A 23,349-nucleotide genomic window follows, 5' to 3' on the forward strand; every position below is an offset into this window, starting at 1 on the left:
CGACTACAATTAACACAGATGAATGTTTAATGGTAACACATACAGCTGTCTCTCTGAAAGCCACAAAAGAGGTCTCGTCCGCCGATCGGTGATACAAAAACGTCTTGATTGAAAATCTGTTGCTGGATAACTAATTGTGGCAGCATCGAAACTGCTGCTGCCTGCTTGATCGATTGGAAATGGCGCGAACCTGCACGCGCTGAGATAATACATTCTGAACCCCTCTATTATTCCGAACTCCTCTATTGACATTTAGTTCATTGGTCATTCTGCTCATCGACCGAGCTCAGGGCACGTCGAAATTTCCTTCTCAAAGACGAAAACCTTTCCAAAGGTAAGTTGGCATTGAAGAAAAGATATTATCGTGTCGTTCATAATAGCAAAGCAAATTTTCTTTTATTTCTTGGTCAGTACTTTGTTCACAAAATATATAAAATATCTAATTTTCTTGTCAATGTTTATTGATACATTGTTATGGTTTGCACTGTTTTTAAAACATGCATTTGTAATTATTGCGTATTAGTAATAAAGTTCTTTGTATCCAAAGCTAGCTAACAGCTTTATTGATATATGTATGTACCTGGTAAAATTAGAAAACGATAATATACTGTAGCATTTAAAAACACAAATGTGATTCGCACACAATGGAGGCCGTCCTCAAATGTCCATAGCTGTTGATATCACGTTAAACAATACTAAACTAAACAGACTATATCGATATTTTTACAAAACACTTGGGGTTATTTACTGCCGTTGTGTACATTATTTTATTCAAGTGTCAAACGTAAGGTAAGTGTTAGTACGTGTCAGTGTAATCAATACTTGGTGTATGTAAAATATACTCGTTTATTGTATGGTGACGTCCCATGGTCAGTGATGATGATATTTAAATGGAAATTGAAAACGCAAATGCAACGGGCACCGAAGTACGCGTATGAATGTCAATTGGTTAAGTTCGTTTCAATGGTTTTATTTAACAATATTTGGACCGTTTGCTGGTTAAAGTTCGTTCATAACGACTTTGAATATATAAAGCTGTGTCGATGCATTCAAGCGTAACAGCTTTTGGTTGAGTGTTTTATTTACCACTTTTTTACTATGAATATCAAAGGGAAATTATGTCCGAATTTAGGCAGGCGAGGTTCTGTATAATATTTTTGTCGAGTACCCTGATCATTATCTCACCATACAGTTTGAATAATGAAACAAAAATGAGTCACGTGGTTATAAAGATATATTATTTTCCCGTTTTATTTGAAATAAACAAATAAACACTGATTGACATTATAGAGAACATTTATTGGCTTTCTATTGAATACAATACGCATTGAACGGATGTGCCAGAAGAAATGTCCTATTGTTTAACATCCTACTTACAGCTAACATCATTTAAGGACGGCCTACCTTGGTTGTGAGATGCAACCGTATGGTAAACATGCGAAGAACGTGGAAGCATGTAGATGACGAAGTAAACATAATAAGTGGTACATCCTTCCACACGAGATATATAAATGTATCGGTTATCTAACATGATAATAACTTTTCCATTCCATTCATTTCAAAGTACCGAACGACATATTTTGAATTTGGAATAGATCAAGGGATGGCGCGGGGCAATTATGCAACTATAATTGTATTGGTACAAATGCTAATTCGATAGGACATTAGAAATGTTAATTTTGAGCGTCTGATGTAAGCCAATAAAACTATTTTCATTGATAAATGTCTTTAGTGTTGGCACGATAGTTTGAAATCGTTAATTAAGACGGTGATACAATTTGCACGCATCACGTGCCTGATATGTGTAAGAGCACCGATTTTGAGTGTATCGTTAGATTACTGAACAAGCATGCATGCCTCGATATGATGTTGGTCAATTATGTCATTTATTTGAATATGTTTAACAAAGAAATTAGCTTTTGTTGTTCATAGTCGAAGCAACACAATTCATCCTCTACTGTTAAAATTTGTGCTTCTCGTAATAATGTAATTTTAGATAACATATACTATGTTAATACTAAGTCGATTCATGATGATAAATATAATGCAATATGCTAAAAGTGCAACAAACATGTTACGATAATAAGAACGTACTAACCATGTTATAATTTCATTGTGGTGCTATTATAAAAATAAATTTTTTTACATGAGTTTATTGAGAACATGTATCGATCACCCGTATTGTATAGTACGGAACCTATCAAAACATCTCCTGGTTGTTTTCTTGTCTCACGATCAAAGTGGAAATGCCTGTCAGATTTACGTGTTATATTAGGAAAGTATGAATTATAGATTACCATTCTTCTCAAGGTATTGTTAGCCTTACGTTTAAGTTCAGTTATTCTCAAAATTACAGTTTGGTATGAAGAACAATGTTTGACCCAGGCCACGGAGAACAAACTAAGTGGCGTCTATACGTTAAAATACAGGTTTTCAAACATGTGTTATGATGTATGGTGTAAATTGAACAATTTTGCACATAAAGGTACTTTTAAATAACAACGTAATGTTGACCAAGATATCTCGGATCAAATCAATCTAATAGAACGGTGTACAACATTCATATAGCCAGCATAACTCTGGATATAGAAGGTCATGCACTGTTGAACTATACGTCAATAATTCATATTAGGTGAATGTTAATATTTCAATATTCCGTATATTTATAAGGTTATTTCCCTTCCAAGTACTACTTGTTTTGTAACAAGGATTAAAGAGAGATGAATGGCTGCAAGAATAACAATAATTATATACGTAAAATGACCTCTTTCACATCGATGTAACGCACCAATATCATACCAGTGCATTTGTAATGTAGGTTTCCATAAAGATTAAAGGAAAACAAGAATATATGAGTTAAACCGATAGAATCTCAATTGGCCGTTCCTATTTTCAGAACATAACTCGACCTAGATTTGACCTATATTTGTTTGGTTGGTGTCGATGAATATCTTGTCCTATTCGCCTTGTACTTTTATAAGGATAGCATTGGAAATATAGATATGTCTATATAATTCTTATTTTTTTCAATGACCATCTGCAACCACGAAATCAGCATGTCTGAGTGATCATTAAAAACTGAAATCCGTTTTATCGGGTTTGTTGTTTCCTGTTACATGTCGCCAGTGTCTTGGTAATGTTTTGGAATTGCAATAGGTCTTATAAATCAAATTGAACATATGATAACAATTGACAATTATCCTCATACCACAGTTCACAATATCTCCTCATGATTATCTGCACGTGTAAGGAGTGTTTCGAGGATGATAGCGGTATCTCGACTGTCGTATGATCGTTAATACCACGAGCGTCTGTCTTATCCGTTAGTGTACATTCCGTGGTTTTGTAAATCTGTCAGCGATTCTCGGCTCAGATGGACGATCCGTGTCCTTGAGTGATTGTTCGTTGTATGGTGCCCTTTATGGACGATAACGTACGTCTACTCTTGTCTGTCTGAGGCGTGTTGAAGTACCTTTTCCCGCCGTCTACCTCCCTTTTGTCACGACAAATTATATGCAACCCTAAGACCTAAATGTTGTATGATATATCGCTCAGACGTGATTTGTTTTTCTTCTTTCAAAATCGAATATTGTAAGACAAACAGAATACCTTACGTGAACCACTAGGTAACCTCAAAGTAGACAAAACAATTACAATATATTAAAAAAGAGAGGAAAATATCGCCTCCATAAGGAAGACCTTTGGTTCTGTCCTATGGCCGAACACATACCGTCGTCTCTGAAAACGATAGTCTCTATTTCTACGTAACGCTCAGGTTTTATGGGGTGGGACGACTGGTTGGCCCGTCGTCAGTATAATGTGACGGGATTAAGTGTCCTGCTGGATGTCTCCAGTTGTATGCTTCAGCATACGAGGTTCTTACTCAGTTTGCATTGAAATATGCTAATATCATGCGTGTCTTTTGTACAATCTTTCAGAATGGACAGAAGTCATTCTTACAATAGTATGTATGTTATAACAAAATCAATAGATGATGAACTACGTCAACGGTCGTAAAAAGTTGGTTTAATAACTTAAAGTTGGGTGTTTGCAGATTATCGATATAGTTCAACATTTTTTCGGTATTTACTCCCTAGCATAGCTACAAAGTGTATAACAAAGAACTGCATTGTTCATGGTTAAACGAGATTCCATTTTAATACAACATTAATAAAGCAAGGGAGGGGTGCAAAGTGTAATATCCTTTATCGACGACAACAGCCATGTAATTCTAGGTTACTAATTTAAGATACTCTTTCAAATGCTTATCCAAAATCACTTTTAAATCAACTTGTGCATATATTGATAGAAGTATCGTTCATACATGTTACGTGTTTACCCACTATGAGTTGGGTCAGTGCTCATCATGAGTATATCGTATAAATACAAAGGGCACTAGGATATTATTCTTAACGTCAAAATGATATGTAAACAGGGCCTCCCTCATAATTGCATCTGATGCTTCCTTTACATACAAGTTCCGGCCTATCACAATCTAATTAAAATCTAGATGGTCATTCTCACTACGTTACATGAACATCCAACAACATCCCATAAGGGACGTTCTGATGACCTTTGAGATGTGTGTATTTCACTTTCAGGGCGAATTGTCAAATTGTCGATGTAATTGAAGCAAACCATTTGGGCACAGATGTATATAGCTAAATGATTTGTGGGACGAAATGACTTGAAACAAATTGACATATTATGCAAACTATGTACTCTAGTCATGCTAATTCGGACATACAAAATTCACTTCTAAGATTCTGGAAGTAGAAATTTGATTGGCTAATCCAAAAGGTCAACCTGACGTGACCCCTTATGGGATGTTGTTAGATGTTCATGTAACGGAGTAAGAGTGACCATCTAGATTTTAATTAGATTGGGCCTATCACAAGGAGACTTAACACGAACATACCGCAGCCTCCCAAAACACACATACGCACTCACCACACGCATACATGTCGCACGCACGGGAGGCCGTAATTAAATGACCTTAGACGTTAATAGGACGTTAAACAAAACAAACCAAACCAAACCTTTACATAATCGTAAGAGACGACTTAATTTGGGATCTAATATGTTCTCTTCTTAAGGATGTTATTCTTCCCAATATCTTACTTGACACTGCCTCACGTTTGGATTTTAGTTGAGCATTCGTCCCTATGGCTCCTGACCCGTCTTTTAAAATGGTTGTTTCTACTCCCGCTTATCGCGCAGCATATTAGGAGCAGAACGACTGGTCGCCCTTTGTCAGTATTATCTGACCGATGGGCTGATACTGTATTTTATTGTTAAAACGCCCAACATCAATTTGAGTCATTTGGGCCAAACAATACCAAATCAGAAGGATGTTTATCGAAATAAAACACATCAAATGTTGAAAGGTAAAAATACTGATTTCAACTGTTGGCAGAGCACATACTTTATTGTATAGTTCTATTGTACACAAATAAGCATGTATAAGCGATGTAGAAACCGTATCAAACAAGCATATCATAGACGCAGTTATAAACGGTATGGCGCACCTGCTTGAAATAATGATGTTCTGCTTGGTGACTTTCGGCAGTGACGTAGCAAAATAACAATAACAAACACGAGCATACCTCTGTCTCCCAAAACATACATTCACAACACACAGGGGAGGCCGTGCTTATAGGACGTTGAATTACATAAACTCAAAACAAACACCAATGTCCCTAGATTTTCATATTTAATTTTCAGTCTGATAAAATCAAACAAAAAGGTCGACAGTCGGCTATTTTGAATTTGACAGGTTGTAAATTGTTACAGCTCAGAAACATTATCTTGGATATTGAAACTTGATGTCTGCTTTCACCGTTTCTTCAAATCCGCTAGATTGATATTCCTTAAATTTGATGTGTAGGTCTCTATTCATATTGGGTTGTGTTTTGAATTTGGTTTGAAAATAAAATGCCTAACAGGCGTCTTATGTTTGATTTTGACAGTTAAAGTTTGTTACCGTTATTTCATGTTCACAGAAAGTTTTCTAAGTCTTTCTTAAGTTTTTATTTGTAGGTTCCCTTTACCTCAAAGCCTCATTATGTTTTGTTTATGATTGTAATTTTTCATCAAATCTGCTAAGTAACGACATAAATTCAGAATGTGTAATAAACATCTACAAATAGAACGTGAACCAACCCTGTGTGGCAAGAGTGATATCCCCGGATAATATACAGAAAGCATTGGCTTGTTTATAAAACTGCCAATTCATGGCGGCATTTCACTTTTAAACTATCTTTTGTTTTGTCTAATAGACTCATTTTGACTCTGTAAGCCTTCGCGGCAGCAACAAGTGCGTCTGAACGAATTTTGGCCTCGGGTGCGTGGCTTTGATCGTCAGTCCTCCATTCTTCAAACCAAACCATTATAGTTTGCGTGTATGATATATTTGCATCTGCTCATTCACATATAAAGAGTGGAGAAGCGGGTTAGAGATTACCCATAATCATTGGGCAGTTCCCGATTTTAATTACAATTATGAAAAAAAACCTTCGGTATTGATTCTTATTTTGCATCATCGTTAGAGTATAAACTCTGTCATTCATCATATTTTACGAAAACATGAAGAGGCGTTTTTAAAATTAAAAGGAAGGAGGGAGGGGAGGAGAGCAGGGAAAAGTAGAAAAAAAACAGTAAAGTTCATTCAGTGGAAGGCATGAATATCGCTCTGGAATCTTTTGAGTCAATCAAAGTCGATAATGAAACCTGTACTATATATGTATATATATATATGATGAATCATTTCACTAAACTGTAAAAGCTTTGGTGACATAGAATGTAGCCCAGTATCTCTTTAACAGCTATCGAACGGTCACCTATACGGTGGCCAATGATTATTAACCCTTGTATGAATGATATTCATCTTAATTCAAACTTTAGTTATTTGTCTCGAATAAAGCACTACCTTCCATGGTCTGAATATTCTGTTCGAGTCTGTTAGTATATACAAAATTTTGAACTATCTGAAAGTTATTGGTCTTTCATCACAATGATTTTAAACTGATCGTGAGTGTACCAAGATATATCTACTTTTTATATGTTTCGTTTTTTTATGTCATTTTGTCTCTTGCCCATTTTGCTCGTATTTTTAATCACGTTTTTTGACCTTTATATTGTTGATGTGCCTTCCATGGTTATATACAATATAAATTAATTTAATTGAATCTCAACATGAACAATGTGGACATAATTTGTAATCGATTGTAGCTGAGGTGACGTCAGAATTTTGGTAAATCAAAAATCAATGCATACGGTTGGTTTGGCTTGGTATTGCTTAACGTCCTATCAAAAGCTACGGCCATGTTGTGGACGAGTACATGCCATTGATACAATGGCCGTTACCATACCTGAAATTTAGCTACGTAATGATACTTCAGTTATGCTATGTGATCGGTGTATATTACGCGTGTTTGTTCCGCCTTAACCACGATAAATGGCATGCTATTGATCGCGCTGCTAGTAACAATGTCTAAATGTGTAGACAAACACTAAAAATAAAAGGAAATAGACTTGGAAAGCGTGACAGAACAATTGTCCGGTAGTGCTATAAACATGACAAGATGGCGGCTAATTTATTGTCAGCAATATCTTGTGAAGGTGAAAAGGGAAGTGGCTGATACGAACCTGGTCGTGCTCTGCAACACGTCTACCGTCCCCGATATAGAATGAATTCTATCCACACACAAAAATAAAAAAAATAAATCGGCCAATTATTTCTCTTTACGTCTTTTATCCTTTATTATAAATCATTAGCAGAAAGCCGTAAACTCTCTGTAGAAATAAAAACTGTGTGTGAACGTCGATGTTAAAGTTTACATGATGATTATAGGAAACAAGGTGTAAACAACGTTATAAACTCTTCTTATAAAGGACATTTTAATGAAATAGTTAATATAAAAGCAAAATCAGTTAAATGAAATAGTTAATATAAAAGCAAAATCAATTGTTGGAATTTGAAATAAACTACACCGACATCTACGTCTATAAATGATACATCTACCAATACAGATTGATGAAAAAGCTCTTGCAAGATTAGAAAATTAATAATACCCAAGCGTTAAAAGTATGGTTGTACAGTTGAATAGGAGGATGTATTCCTGGGTGGTTGTGTAATTGAATGAAGTGTTATTCAATAGAAATGCTACAACTGTTATTTGGGTGGAAACATTCAGAGACATTGTCGCTGTATTACGAACTTGAGTTGGTTTAGTTTGGTTTTGTCTTTTTCGTATAACAAATCGGATAAATGTTCGTCTCATCATGAATGGGTTGAATTGATTCGAACTGTAAACTAGAATTTGATTAAAGATTACGAGTCTTTACCAAAAATTAGAAACCAGAAATTATGTGGTGCTTTTTATTGCGAAATAGTGATCAAGTTCCTCTTGTCCACCTTAGAATTTCCATAAAATAATTATATATGCTCTAGAAGGGCAGAATATTCGTCTGTCGTTCACCTTGTTTCTTGATGTTATGATTGTTGAATCTATACTATAGAACAAATAATCTATACTGTAACGCACAGTAAGTTAACACACGCTCTAAGTAAAAACTAACATTTACAGAGGTTCATTTGATATTGTATTTATTTCAAGCAAGTTAATTATCCTTAAAATTAAATAAGATAGGAGCTTTAGCACCAGAAGTGTGACCTGTTTTACAGCAGTAGGACTGTAAAGATGTGAATACACGTGTGTTTGCTGACATATGTAAATACGGCATACCCGGTGGGTAAGGGCGATTGTTTCGTCATTCGTTTCATTTTGATTCACTGTGTATTGTTTAACGTCCTGTTAACAGCTAAGGAACTGATGTCGACTTGATGACTACTTCTGAAGTACATCGCTGAATATAACAAGCGGTCACATTATACTGATAACGGGCGAACCAGTCGTCTCGCTCCCAAAATGTTGAACGCTATACAGAGCAGAGACTACCACTTTTGATACTCTGGTATGTCTCGTCAAGAAGGTAGAGCCTATGAATGTTTAACTTCACCGAGGTATATAACTCCGAATCTGATATCTCGCGGGAAATCTGATAAGCATCAGTTTATTTTGATTTCCTGAAGGAAATTGACCTTTACACGTGTACAAAAGATGACGGTATGTTTGAACTGATATATCAGAGTGTCTTGCTCGTTTGGATTTAACTATTTATTGTCAAAGAAATGACGTAATGCGAACTTTTTGTTAATTGGATATTGATAATAGATACCAGAATCATCAATTTCCATTTGTTTTTAATCCGAGAAAAAATTAATCATAGCTAAATCCTGTCCGATGTGAATCACATCGGGGCTTGCTACACTATCGACACTTCATACCCTGCCAGAGAGCAGTGTAGGCAGGATATGAATATTCGTTATAAGCCAACTTTGTGTACACGGGACAGTTTTCCCTCTCCCGAATCAAGACGTTCAGCATAGAGTGTGTTATATGTAGGGATTTGTTCAAATTTAAATCAATTGCACCTTACCGAAATTAGTTTGTACATCCAAAGACCTCTCCAGGACTCGACCTACATTAAGTGGTTATCGGTAGTTTGTCACAAATGAACATACGTTTCGGCGCTCGTCGTTAATCCGTTTATCGGCTGTATTTGCCTTCAAGTGAGGAGCGTTCGATTCCGTCACCTCGTTGCGAATGCTCGTTTGTCATTCATAGCGTACTTCAGACAACAGGCAAAGCAGATCAGTAATTGAAGAATTATTAATGAACACAAACCGAGAAATCATTATACTAATTCTTTCCACAGTATTGGGAGAATTTCATCACTGCATCAATCATTATCCAGTTTTGAGGTTTCCGGTGGGTATAAAGATAGAATAGTATTGTGGCAATTTGAAACAGACAGTTTGATTAATTAGAATGGATCTCTAAGGACGGCTGGAGGTTGTGGTGATTGCAGATAGGGCTTAACCAACTTATCTGAAGGTCTTTTTCCTGAATAAGGACTGCACTTTTGGATTCATTTTGGTCTCTTTTTGAAAAAAAAAACTTGAAAGAGAAGCTAAGTTAGCATTTTGAGTGGATAGTGAGGGTGCGATTATAGATTCAATGAAATAAAAGTCTTTCTAATTAATGATTTGATTGAAATGTACATGTTATATAATAACGCTATATGGCAGTTCTTTGTTGTATTTATAGTGTGTAAAATATAATTTTCGGGCACTTGGACAAAACCTATGGTGATAATTTTGTCCAAGTTTGCAGCGTCTTTATATTGAAGACCACACGTTTCTTGCCAAATACATCATAAAATTTATAATATCAAACAATTCATCTGTTAGGATTTGGCACACATTTGTTACTGGCATTGAATTAAATAGATGCTTTTCTTCGAATATATTTACCTTTGCGATGTTACTTGGCAACATCATAAAGAATTACTAGTGTTTGTTATAACTCGCATACTAAACCAATCTAATTAAAATCTAGACGGTCATTCTCACTACGTTACATGCACATCTAACAACATCCCATAAGGGGGTCACGTTCTGATGACCTTTGAGATGTGTGTATTTCACTTTCAGGGCGAATTGTCAAATTGTCGATGTAATTGAAGCAAAACATTTCGTCACAGTATGCATCTGAAGCAAACCATTTCGGAACAGATGTATATAGCTAAATACTTTATGGGACGAAATGACTTGAAACAAATTGACATATTATGCAAACTATGAACTCTAGTCATGCCAATTCGGACAGACAAATTTCACTTCCAAGATTCTGAAAGTAGCAATTTGATTGGCTAATCCAAAAGGTCACCCTGACGTGACCCCTTATGGGATGTTGTTAGATGTTCATGTAACGGAGTAAGAGTGACCATCTAGATTTTAATTAGATTGATGCTAAACACGAGTGTACAGGAGTTTGTTTATTAACATTTTAGTTAATGAAATATGATATCTCGTAAGCTCTCTAAATATATTACAACTGTATATAGTATATATATATTATCACTTTCTTATACTGGAAATGCATATTTGTGTTGCTCATGTTCGTGTTTCGATTAAACAATTTAGCCAAAACCAAAACAGAGGTTTCACATTGCCGATATTAATTGTAAAGAATCAAAATATACACATCATCTCTCCAAATAGGTCTGCAATTACTTAAGTACGGAAATCAATATAAGGTCCGTGTACAGAAACCTAATGTTTGATTAAACTTCATCTGTGATAAAGCGCTGTATTTGTCATTTGATTGAAATGAGATGTATTGACAGAAGCTGAGTCTGTTTCTTTAATGCTCAAGTTATGCAAGTTTATGTATTAAATCAACAAGTTTAGACGCTTCAAGTTGTTTCTGCCTGTGCTAGCAGACAGTATCTGCAATAACTTTTTTCGGGCGATTTGCCAATAATAAAATATATATTAATCCGAATCTGAGATATCCCGACACGCCCAAGGGCCCAATTACGGCGTTCATTCAGTCTATATATTCAGGTTTTTTTTTTTTATTTGTGCGTATTTATATATCAAACAAAATTCATTTAGGTCTATGACCTTGGTCTGGTAACTGGATTATTGTAAATGTTTTCGATAATACCCCATCCTTTGACGAAAGCTAACCATTTTTTTTCTAGTTGTTTGTCTTGGAACGGCAAATACATCGACTATTTTGGTGAGAAACATCAGAAATCCATGTCCGAATAGGTGTTCAAAAGTTGCATACTACTACCGGTTTTCCTTTACATATTGTTATGTGCCTGATAATCATTCAAATGTATCACTGATAAAAAAAAAATAAAAAAAATAAGAACGATTCTTAAAGAGTTATTTCAAACCTGACGTTTTATATATATTTATATTTATATACCCGTCAAATTTGACGGAGTATTATTGTATGACGTTGTTTGTCTGTCCGTCCATCTACATCTTATGACGGATCTATTTGACACTTGGTATACAGAATATTCATTATCTGAATTTGCGTTTTCACAAAAAAACACTTTGATTCGACTGTTTTGCGTTGCCCTTTGCTTATTCAATTGATGTTTTTTTCCCCAATCGCTTTGCTTCCGTGGTCCGTCCGTCAGTCAGTTCCTCCATAAACAATTCTTGTTATCGTTATTTCTCAGAAAGTACTAGAGGAATCTTTCTCAAATTCCATGGGAAGGTTCTCTTGACCCTTAGCTGGGAATATTGCATTTTTGGACTAATCGAAAAAACAACATGGGCGACAGTCGGCCATCTTGGATTTTAACATTTGAAGATTGATATCGCTATTTCTCATAAAGTACTGAAGGTATCTTTCTCAAATTTCATATGTAGGTTTTCTTTGGTCTCTAGTTGTGCATATTGCATTTTGGGAGGGATCAGAAAATAACTTTGCTGACAAGCGGTCATCTTTGATTTTGACGATTGTTATCGCTATTTCTCAGAAAGTGCTGAAGGGATCTTTCTACAATAAATCGGCAAAAGTTCCGGCCTATCACAAGAAGACTTAACACGAACATACCGCAGCCTCCTAAAACACATATATACGCACTCGCCACACACATGCATGTCGCACGCACGGGAGGCCGTTTCATCTCTAGGTTTCTCGTGGTCCGTTGTTTTGCATATTGCATTTTGGGACCGATTGAAAACAACATAGCCGAAAGCGGCCATCTGAGATTTATACAATGGCAGTTTAATAAAGCGATTTCTCAGAAAATACTAAAGGGGTCTTTCTCAAATTTCATATGAATTTTCCCCTTGGTTTCTTGTCAATATGATTTTGGTACTAATCGGAAAACAACATAGCCGTAAGACGATTTGGACAATTGAAGTTTGTTATTGCTAATTCTCAAATTGCATATGTACATGTAGGTTCCCGTTGATCCCTTGTTATACATACACGCATAAATTCCTGAATAGGACCAACCTGATAACAACATGGCCAACGGACAACCATTTTGAAATTCGACAATTAAAACTGCAGTGTTATAACAATTTATTAAAGTATTAAATGGCCATTAATGGTCTTTCTCAAATTTGAGGTTCCCCTTGGTCTCCAGTTTTGCATAGAAGTCTGATTGATAGAACTAAATGGTTGGCAAAGAGCATGGTCCTCTTGGAATTTTACAATTGCAGGGTCTTTTGCTTCATAGTGTTATATAAAGTTATTAAATGTTTTGAAGAGTGAAAGAGAAAAAAAGAAAAGAAAAGATTAGTCTTTCATTTGACTGATATGGATCATTCCATGGTGGGCGCCAAGATCCCTCTTGGATCTCTTATTATCAGATCTACATGTTCCGGATTATCTCCATGAAACTTTGTGTGCAATATAATCATCATATACAGTCATGATTTCCCGAAAATAATTTTTAATTGTACTAATTTTGCAAAAAAAAAAAAAAAAAAAAAAGTCCTTTGTTCATTTTAGTATTTTATTTCTGTCCGAAGATCTCCAAATATTTTTGACTGTTCTCTTTGAAACTTGGAGTGGTAACCTGTCTAATTAATAAAAATGAAAAAAAAAAAAAATAAATAAAGACGTGTAATATAAGCCGGTCTAACATCTGTTATGGAAAACTAGTTTACTAAAATGAATATGCACCGCTGTTGAAAGGTAGGAAATGCAATGGTTGGTAATAACGTAATTAAATAGATTCAGGAACGATCAAAGCTTAACAGATGGTTAAACATAACTTTACCTTATGCTCCTACTACACGATATGTAAGAGCCAAACTACATTTTGATACATTCTTCTTTCTGAGCATCATTTATTCCTTACTTTCCGTTGCCGCTGTTTATTCCTAATGTTCCGTTGCCGCTGTCTTTACAAAATTAGTACTTTTAGTCATCTGCTTGACGTTCACGTTTAAAGTTCACGTAGAATAATTGTTCGTCTACTGTCTGTAAAATAATTTTTGAGGAGTCACCTTACCGTGTCCAGGTGTGGTATTTCAGTGTTATGTTACTATAAAAACTCTAGAGTGACGTCATCATAAGTGGGAAACGTCCTTCAATGAACTTATTGTATGTATTTTTAAATAACATAATTAACTAGTACAATCTAATTAAAATATAGATGGTCATTCTCACTACGTTACATGAACATCTAATAACATCCCATAAGGGGTCACAATCTGATGACCTTTGAGATGTGTGTATTGTCAATTTGTCGATGTCATAGAAGAAAACCAATTCGGCACAACATGTATATTACTATATGATATGTAGGACGAAATGACTTGAAACAAATTGACAGATTAGGCAAGTTATGCACTTAGTCTTGCTAATTCGGACATACAAAATTCACTTCCAAGATTCTGGAAGTAGTCATTTGATTGGCTAATGCAAAAGGTCACCCCGACGTGACCCCTTATGGGATGTTGTTAGATGTTCATGTAACGTAGTGCGAATGACCATCTATATTTTAATTAGATTGCTAACTAGTATAAACTGAACTGTATTTAATAAATTATAAACAAATCTCAATGTCGTTACATAAACAACGAGGATTCGAAAACAGGTACCGAGTACTTATCTTAATTCGCCTCCGTATAAATGTGAATTAGTTGTAGGACAGCATTGTTACTTACTTTGGGATTGTTTAGTAATACCATGGAGACAGAAGATGAACTCGGTGAAGGAAGGGTACATCAGGAATTGGAGGAAAATACTTAAAAAGACAACAAGCAGGAGGAACTGCATTAATGTAATGAAAGAATGAAAACCTAACGATGATTTGATCACTTATTAGTAGATATGAAGATTATTTATGGACCTGAGGAAGGTGGGAGCCTGAAGTTGGTTCTGAGTTCCATTTAAGTGAAACGTAACTCAGAAAAAAGGAACTTCTATGTATAATCTTTATGGGTTTTGGTCCCAGTTCAGAGTTCCGTTTAAGAAAAACGGAACTACTATGTATATTCCTTACGGGATTTTGTTCAAGTTCCGAGTTCTGTTGATGATAAACGGAACTAGGAACCGGTTCCTTGTTATGTTTAAGAAAATATTCTATGTACTTTATCTCAATTTGAGACCCGAATTTGAAGAAAAACTATATGTCAATGGGTGAAAAGGCAGTTATCAGTCACGTATATATAAATTTTACGGGACTTGGTCCCATCTCCAAGTTTCGTTTAAGATAAACGAGCGGAACTCCGTTAAAGAAAAAAGGAACTAGGAACCAGTTCCGAGTTCCGTTTATGAAAAACGGAACTACTATGTATAAGCTTTACGGGGTTTGGTTCAAGTTCCGAGTTCCGTTTAAGACAAGAATTCCACGGAAGTGGCTGTGTCGCCTGCACAGCAAGTTAGGATTGGAATTAAAAAAAAAAAACCCAGCTTGGATATTCATTGTATCTATTCCGAGTATAATTTGTATGATTTGCCGGATGGATTCCCATACAATGAATGAACTCACGAATGATAGAAATACCTATATGTCGCCTTTTTCAGAAAAAGGCGACACAAAAATTGGAAATATATAGATCCATCGGTTTTAAGTAAAAATAAAAACATTTTTAAGATCTGATTTTATTTCCCTTGGTGAACATTTATAAGCAGAATATAAATTGATAGACATAACTTAAAGGTACCATACAATTGTGATGAAAATGCTACAAAATGCAAGGAAAACAAAAACATATGTACCAACCTTCAAATATGGTGTCCACAAGCAATACTAGCTCTGCATCATTACCATCCATAAGAAACTTCTTGAAAATACAAGTATTCTTGGAATCCATCCAGCAATCAAATTTCCGATCAGTACAAATATTTGTAGAATTTGACAAAAATCAAACTGATCTGCTTTGCAAATAAAAACAAGTTTCATACAAAATTTAAGTGTTTTTCATACAGAAACCAGAAAGCACTATATGAAGTTTTAGGTTGATTGACCCAAAGGGAACTGGACATATTTTCTATTTATTTACAGTGACATCGACTTTTGAACCTGAAAAGCAATCCCAAGCAAGCACTTTTGATAAGGAAGTACTGTACAAAGTTTGAGTTTAATTTGTCCAAGGGAACTAGAGTTATCAAATGGAAACCCAAGTTTTTATTTATAGCAACAGTGACCTTTGAACATCGAAACTTAAAGCAATCCCAAGTAAGCACTTCCTATAAGAAAGCAATGCATCAAGTTTGATTGGCCCAAGAGATCTCAAGTTATCGCAAGCAAACCTAGCAAGGACCTTTGACCTTTGACCCTGAAAAGCAATCCTAAGCAAGCACTTTTCGTAAAGAAGCACTGTGTGAAGTTTGAGTTCGATTGGCTGAAGGGAACTCGAGTTATTGCATGGAAACCAATTTTCAATTAATAATAATAAGTGACCTTGACCTTTGAACATGAAAAGCAATCCCAAGCAAGCACTTTTGTTAAGGAAGCACTGTGTGAAGTTTGAGTTTGATTAGCCGAAGGTAACTCGAGTTATTGCATGAAAACCAATTTTCTATTAATAGAAACAGTGACTTTGACCTTTGTGTAACAGAGCGCATGATAAATTAAATTTAAATCACTGCCTCCGCTAGGGATCGAACCTTGGACCTCTGGCTTACTAGTCTTACGCTCAACCGATCGAGCTAAAGAGAAGATATCTCTAGCCGAGCGGTATATTGCGGCTAGTATTTACCAGGGTTACATACTCCCCCTCCAGGAAAGAACTCGTCCTCGAGTTTCCAGGAGTAACAGCGATGCTTGTGGAGCAATCCCGAGTATTTTCCCCGGGTCCCTACATGGGCGCCAATGTAACAGAGCGCATGATAAATTAAATTTAAATCACTGCCTCCGCTAGGGATCGATCCCGAGACCTCTGGCTTACTAGTCTTACGCTCAACCGATCGAGCTAAAGAGAAGATCTCTCTAGACGAGCGGTATATTGCGGTTAGTATTTACCAGGGTTACATTTGAACATGAAAAGCAATCCCAAGCAAGCACTTTTGGTAAGAAAGCACTATATGAAGTTTGGGTTTGATTGACCAAAGGGAACTCAAATTATTGGACGGAAACCATTGTGCGGACGACGCCGCCGCCGCCGACACCGACATAGTACATAGTAATACCTATATGTCACCTTTTCAAGGCGACACAAAAAAAAAACGGAACTAGGAACCAGTTCCGAGTTCCGCAAGATACTCTTAACTGTGACCAAGTCCCTTAAAGCTTATGCATAGTAGTTTCGTTTTCCTTAAACGGAGATCGGAACTGGGACCAAAACCCGTAAAGCTTATACCTAGTAGTTCGGAACTCGGAACTGGGATTAAAACCCGTAAAGCTTATACATACATGTAGTAGTTCCGTTTTACTTAAACGGAACTCGGAACCAACCTCAGGCTCCCGAGGAAGATAGGGTTGAAAGAAGGAACAAAGGGGTGGTATGTGGACACGGGACAAATATGATTGGCAGAGGGAATTGAGGGGAGGTTGTGGACATGAGGAAGGTGAATTAACAGGTAATCGCGGAATATGTGGACATGATGAGATTATATTGACAGAGGGAATTGTAGACGAGCAATGTATTGACGACGATACGTTTACGTATCATTAACTGGTGATTCAGGTAAAGGAAGAGCTAAAAGGTCAAGGTATCGGAAAATTAGCGATGCTTACTTAAAAGAGTTAATTTGTGACAAACCGGGTGATACCATAGATTCAAAGAGGTGACCAACAATGCTAATCGAATTTCGGAGAAAACACACTTATGTCTGACGATCATGATTTATGACACTTATTTAAATAAATATTTATATGATATTTGTTATCGTTGTTGGACTGTTTACTGATAGTAACTTTCCTTGATCACGCATTTTTGTTAAGGTCGAGACCAAACTCAATCATTATACATCACAATCCAAAGGAAACTACGTCCATCAATGTCTCATATACTCCGAGAGATAGAAACCCAATTAGTCATGATACGGTTTATGGACAAGCAAACTACAAGTACAAGTTGACTGTACTGGTGGAGCATTTTCTTAAACCGACCCACATAACATAAAAGATGTACTACATGTTTGCAGACTTTAGCGAACAGTCGGAGCTTCATTTTGTGCTTTATATAAGCGTATAGGTGACTCACGATGTCCAACTATTGAGTACTGACACGTGATTATCGGCTACAGCAAAACAGTCCAAAGAGAACATTTCCTCTCGGCCTTGAGATGTATTTTTAACCAATCATCGCACAATAAATAATTTCCTGTGCACTTAGAACACGTTTGATGCGGTGCTCAATCACACATGTTGATGAATATTTTAATAAGTTTTGACGAAGAAAGAAATAATTTTCTATAAAGAGCCCATCTCATGTTTCCAAAAATGTCTGGTCTGCACGATCTGTGAATAACTAACTGATAATGTTCGTATTTGTTAAAGCCACGGCCCTACCATATCGAGCTGACTGAAATGACTGGCGTATGTGAAAAAATAGATAATGATAAAAAAACTCTATTTTGGAGAATAAATATTCAGCAACAAAGCTCTTATAATTTGTGTTCCTACATGATATAATTTTAAGTTGCACGTTGAAATTTTGAAACAGCATGTGTGACCCAGTCGGCGGATTACCAATCATTGGTAACATCGCCGTTTCTCTCCAAGGATGTATTTGGTCCACACGTTCTTGTTGATGGTTTGGTTTGGTTTTATTTGTTTAACGTCCTATTAACAGCTAAGGTCATTTAAGGACGGCCTCCCGTGTTTGCGATATGCATGCGTGTGGTGAGTGCGTGTGTGTTTTGGGAGGCTGCGGTATGTACAAGTCTGCTTGTGACAGGCCGGAACGTTAGCCGATTTATAGTGCTACGTCACTGAATCATACTGACGAAGACATCCAGCAGGACACCCCACCCGGTCACATTATACTGACAACGGGCGAACCAGTCGTCCCACTCCAAATATGCTGAGCGCTAAGCAGGAGTAGCAGCTACCATTTTGAAAGACTGTGGTATGTCTCGGCTAGGGGACCGAACCCAAAGCCTTCCTTACAGGGGCGAACGCTCAACTAAAGACCAAAAGTTAGGTATTGACAAGGGAGACATTAGGAAGAAGAAAGTTTGTTCAGAGGGAAGAGAAAAGATAAGATCCCTAATTTAGTCGCCTCTTACGATAACATGCAATGGGGACAGCAGGTACAATTCTTACGCCCTACCTGCAGGGCAGATGTCACACGCACGGGACGGGAGGCCGTCCTTAAACGACATTAGCTGTTTATAGGACGTTAAACAAAATAAACCAAACAAAACAAAACCCTTCAAGCGTTTTCGTTTGTTCTTTTTAGAACGTTAGCTGTCCCGGTGACGGCCTGTCATGTGAGCGGACAGTAGACCTAGAAGAATATTTCAATCCCACTTAAGGAAAAGACGGTACTCTAAAGTATCAAAAATCGGAATTTTAAGAATTTTAATAATGCATTGCGACCTTATCATTTGAAAAGAGACAGTCGGTAATGCTGCTTCAACAAAACGATGAATGACTGACATATTACGATCTAAAACCACTATTTACGAACCCGATTTAACTGAAGTGGCAAAAAGATTGATAACAAACGGTAAACACTTTTTGCTATCCAACCTAATATGAACATTTAAGGTAAGAGTGGATAAATTGTCGAGGCAGTTGACCTCTTGCGTTTGCGCATTGGCCAAACACATTATACCCACAATTCCATTTGATGAAAGGGAGATTTTCCCTTTTGTTATCTATCAACTATTTATTGTAAACGACTCTTGAGAAAATCTTATTTAACATAACATCTATGACAGGCTCGCAATAAAGATTCTGCACTGTTTTATTAGACTAGTTACGTGCAATTGAACTATAAAATAATATTAACCATTTGATAACGTGATTTTTGGATTTCATACCTTTTAACATTTAACATTCTTTGTGCTCTTTTAATCCTTTTTTTAAATGGCAAAAATTGTAGTTTGGCCGTACAAAAATACAATACAACAATAAGACGACAAAGATGGCTATCATGTATCAACAAGATATCGCGGAGGGATCTTGACGCCCGTCATCGGATGTCCCATATTGCCAATTTGTTAGAACTTTCTGAGTAGTATTGCTAATAAACTGTAATTGATCATAATAGGGGGTTTAAACTACTAGGCACCACACATAATATCCTAGCAAAATTTCAGAAATAAAAAAAAATGTACAAGAACTAACGTCAAGTGTTCATCTACTCCGTTGGGTATATGATACAATATGAATCTCTCTCTAGCAAAATTTACCTTGTAGACAGTCACAATCAATATATATTTATGACATTGTTATTTGGTTTTTTTACCCTTCAGTGTATCTAGCCGTGCTATTATTATGTGTAGTCGCAAGATTTGATTCATGTGTGCACGGTCGTTTTCTAAACATCAATTAACCAATAAAACAGATTCGGCGAAATCAGTAATACAGTTTGTGATCTTGTAAACAGAAAATCCATATGTACAAACAAATTATATTAATAGCAGAGCTTGAACAGAATGGTATAACCCCCTTGAGGAACCCCGTAATTCTGACTGGCGTGAGGGGATATATAATATCCGACGTGTTCTGGACAAAATCAAATTACTATACCTCTTCGATGTACTACAACTATAGTCTACAAGCAGTGCTAAGCCAAATTTATTGAATAATTTGACGAGTAGACATTGTCCATTTGTCCAGCGGACCGGTCAGGTTGGTCAATGACCAATACAGGGAACGGAAGTAGTAATTGGTCACGGTAGAAGGAGAGGAACACAGCTAAAACTCAATCAATTGTGGAAAATTGTGTTATGAGGAATCGAAATGTGACGAGGAATACTGAATAGATGCATTGTATGAGCCTCTACCAGATGAAAGGAAAAGTCAGTTAAAGACAAAGTATATTATTTCGCGATATAATAAAGTAAACAATCTTACTCTTCACGTTTTCTCAAGTAAGCGTTTTCTTAGCAGTCCGACAGAAATCCACCGTTATATGCATTGAAAACACCATTAGTTGAAATGTTACTGTTTTCGTATCATTACCAAAATATTATTGATTCGGATCTCTTTTGCGTTAAATCTTAAAAATTACTAACTGTCTGCAATAAGAAAAAAAGACTAAATGTCAGTTTTTCGGATTGCCGTAGAAATTCAACATGTATTGTATATTTTAAAGCATGCTTATTGTTTATGGTGCTAATGCGCCGATATGAATGAAATGATTAACTGTGAAACTGGCACAGGGAGACAAACAATAATATACCTCCTAAAGCACCTTACAAATATTCACCGCACGCATGCATCTCGCACACAGGAGATACCGCCCTTAAATGACTAGAGCTGATGATAGGACGTTATAAACAATAGAAATCTAAATCATACCGACACAGAAGAGACCGTACTAAAATGTCCATTCATTGCTATCGATAGGACGTTAAACAATCAACAACCAAACCATACAAACATAGGGGAGGCCGTCATTCAACGCCTTTAGCTTTTGATTCACTGTAGGACGTTAAACGGTACAAAACCAAACCATAGGGGCACAGAGGGGATCGTCCTTCAATCACTTCAGCTAATCAAAGGACGTTATAAACAATACAAAACAAAACCATACCGACACAGGGCGGCCGTCCTTAAATGAGTATAGTTATTGTTACACGGCATGACGTTAAACAATACAAACCAAATCAGTTGACCATAGCTGATGATTGGACTTTAGAAACAATACAAAAACCACTAAAAACATATGAACACAGAGGAGACCGTCCTAAAATGACCATAGCTGATCATAGGACGTTATAAACAATACAATGCCAAACCGTTCCGACACAGGGTAGGCCGTCCTTAAATTAGCATAGCTGTTGATGGGACGTTAAACAATACAAATTCAAACCGTACCGACACAGGGGAGCCTGTCCTTAAATGATAATAGCTGTCGATGGAAGTTTCTGCCCTGCAGGTACATGTAGGGCGTAAGAATTGTACCTGCTGCCCCCATTGCGTGATCATAAGAGGCGACTAAATTTGGGAAATTATCTTTTCTCTTCTTTCTGAATAACTTTCTTCTTCCTAATGTCTCCCTTGACAATGCCTCACTTTTGGTCTTCAGTTGAGCGTTCGCCCCTGTGAGGAAGGCTTTTGGTTCTCTCCCCTGGCTGAGACATACCAGAGTCATTAAAAATAGTAGTTGCTACTCCTGCTTAGTGCTCAGCATTTTGGGAGTGGGACGACTGGTTGGCCCGTATAATGTGATCTGGTGGGGTGTCCTGCTGGGTGTTTTCGACAGTATGCTTCAGTGAGATTGCACTATAAATCGGAAAAAGTTCCGGCCTATCACAAGGAGACTTAACACGTATATACCGCAGCCTCCCAAAACACACATACGCACTCACCACACGCATGCATATCGCAAACACGGGAGGCCGTCCTTAAATGACCTTAGCTGTTAATAGGACGTTAAACAAATAAAACCAAACCAATCGATGGGAGTTAAACAATACCAAACCAAACCATACAGACACAGGGGAGGCCATAGCTCAGGATTGGACGTTAAACAATACAAAACCAAACCATACCGACACGGGGGAGGCCATAGCTCAGGAGTGGACGTTAAACAATACCACACCAAGCCATACCGACACAGGGGAGGCCATAGCTCAGGAGTGGACGTTAAACAATATAAAACCAAACCATGGTGTCAAACTTTGTTGTCGCTGTTGGTTGTATTTTGATGATGATACTGTTAATAACGATAAACGGTTAAACAGTTAAACGGAGAGAATATCATATATCATATTTCATATTGTTGACCTTGTTAAACTGCTTAGAACATTGTATTCGGTTAATAAGTGTCCGTTCTCTAGGGAATCTACACTACGCTATCAATACCCTGTATCGTTGGTAGATAACGCATTTTTGAGTCATATGATGCAATGACTGTTCAAAATTTTGTTAAATAGACTTCAAGGGGTTCAAGGACATAACAGGCCGTCTAATTACTGAGTTGTCATTGTATTCATTGAATTTGCCATTATATCTAGATTACAAACTTCAAAAGATGATAAAGTAGAAGTAATAACCATTGAAAACTGGAATGAAGAGGCTTTAAAAATTCCCAAAGCATGTTCGTATGATCAGTAGGCCATCTAGACAGGCGAGGTTTAAAAAAAACTAAAACAGCCTGTTCGTATGAACAGTAGGCCAGCTAGGAACACGTTTACTGAGAGCATTTTTCTAACAGTAATTCACATATATTTCAAATATTGCTCTACTCAGATAATTTTAAGTAGTGCTTCGAGTAATCTAACCCTTGTCTGAAAACACTTTTATCAACTATCGTTTGCCAAATAGAACTAGCTTTGTTTGATAACCACGTAAACCATATCCAAAGCGTGACAATTTTGAACCGAT

At 36.6% G+C, this 23,349-nt stretch overlaps 1 protein-coding gene across 1 annotated transcript in view; it reads left to right on the top strand.

Annotated features, from left to right (window-relative positions):
• Positions 1-271: 271 nt before the first annotated feature.
• LOC117319856 (proton-associated sugar transporter A-like) overlaps positions 272-23,349 on the top strand; it is a 41,375-nt gene continuing 18,297 nt past the window's right edge. The window contains exon 1 of the mRNA XM_033874575.1: positions 272-334. The gene's annotated coding sequence lies outside the window, so the exon portion shown is untranslated. The remainder of the gene's footprint in view (positions 335-23,349) is intronic.

The sequence above is a fragment of the Pecten maximus genome, chromosome 2 (genome assembly GCF_902652985.1).
Source record: "Pecten maximus chromosome 2, xPecMax1.1, whole genome shotgun sequence".
NCBI lineage: Eukaryota > Metazoa > Mollusca > Bivalvia > Pectinida > Pectinidae > Pecten > Pecten maximus.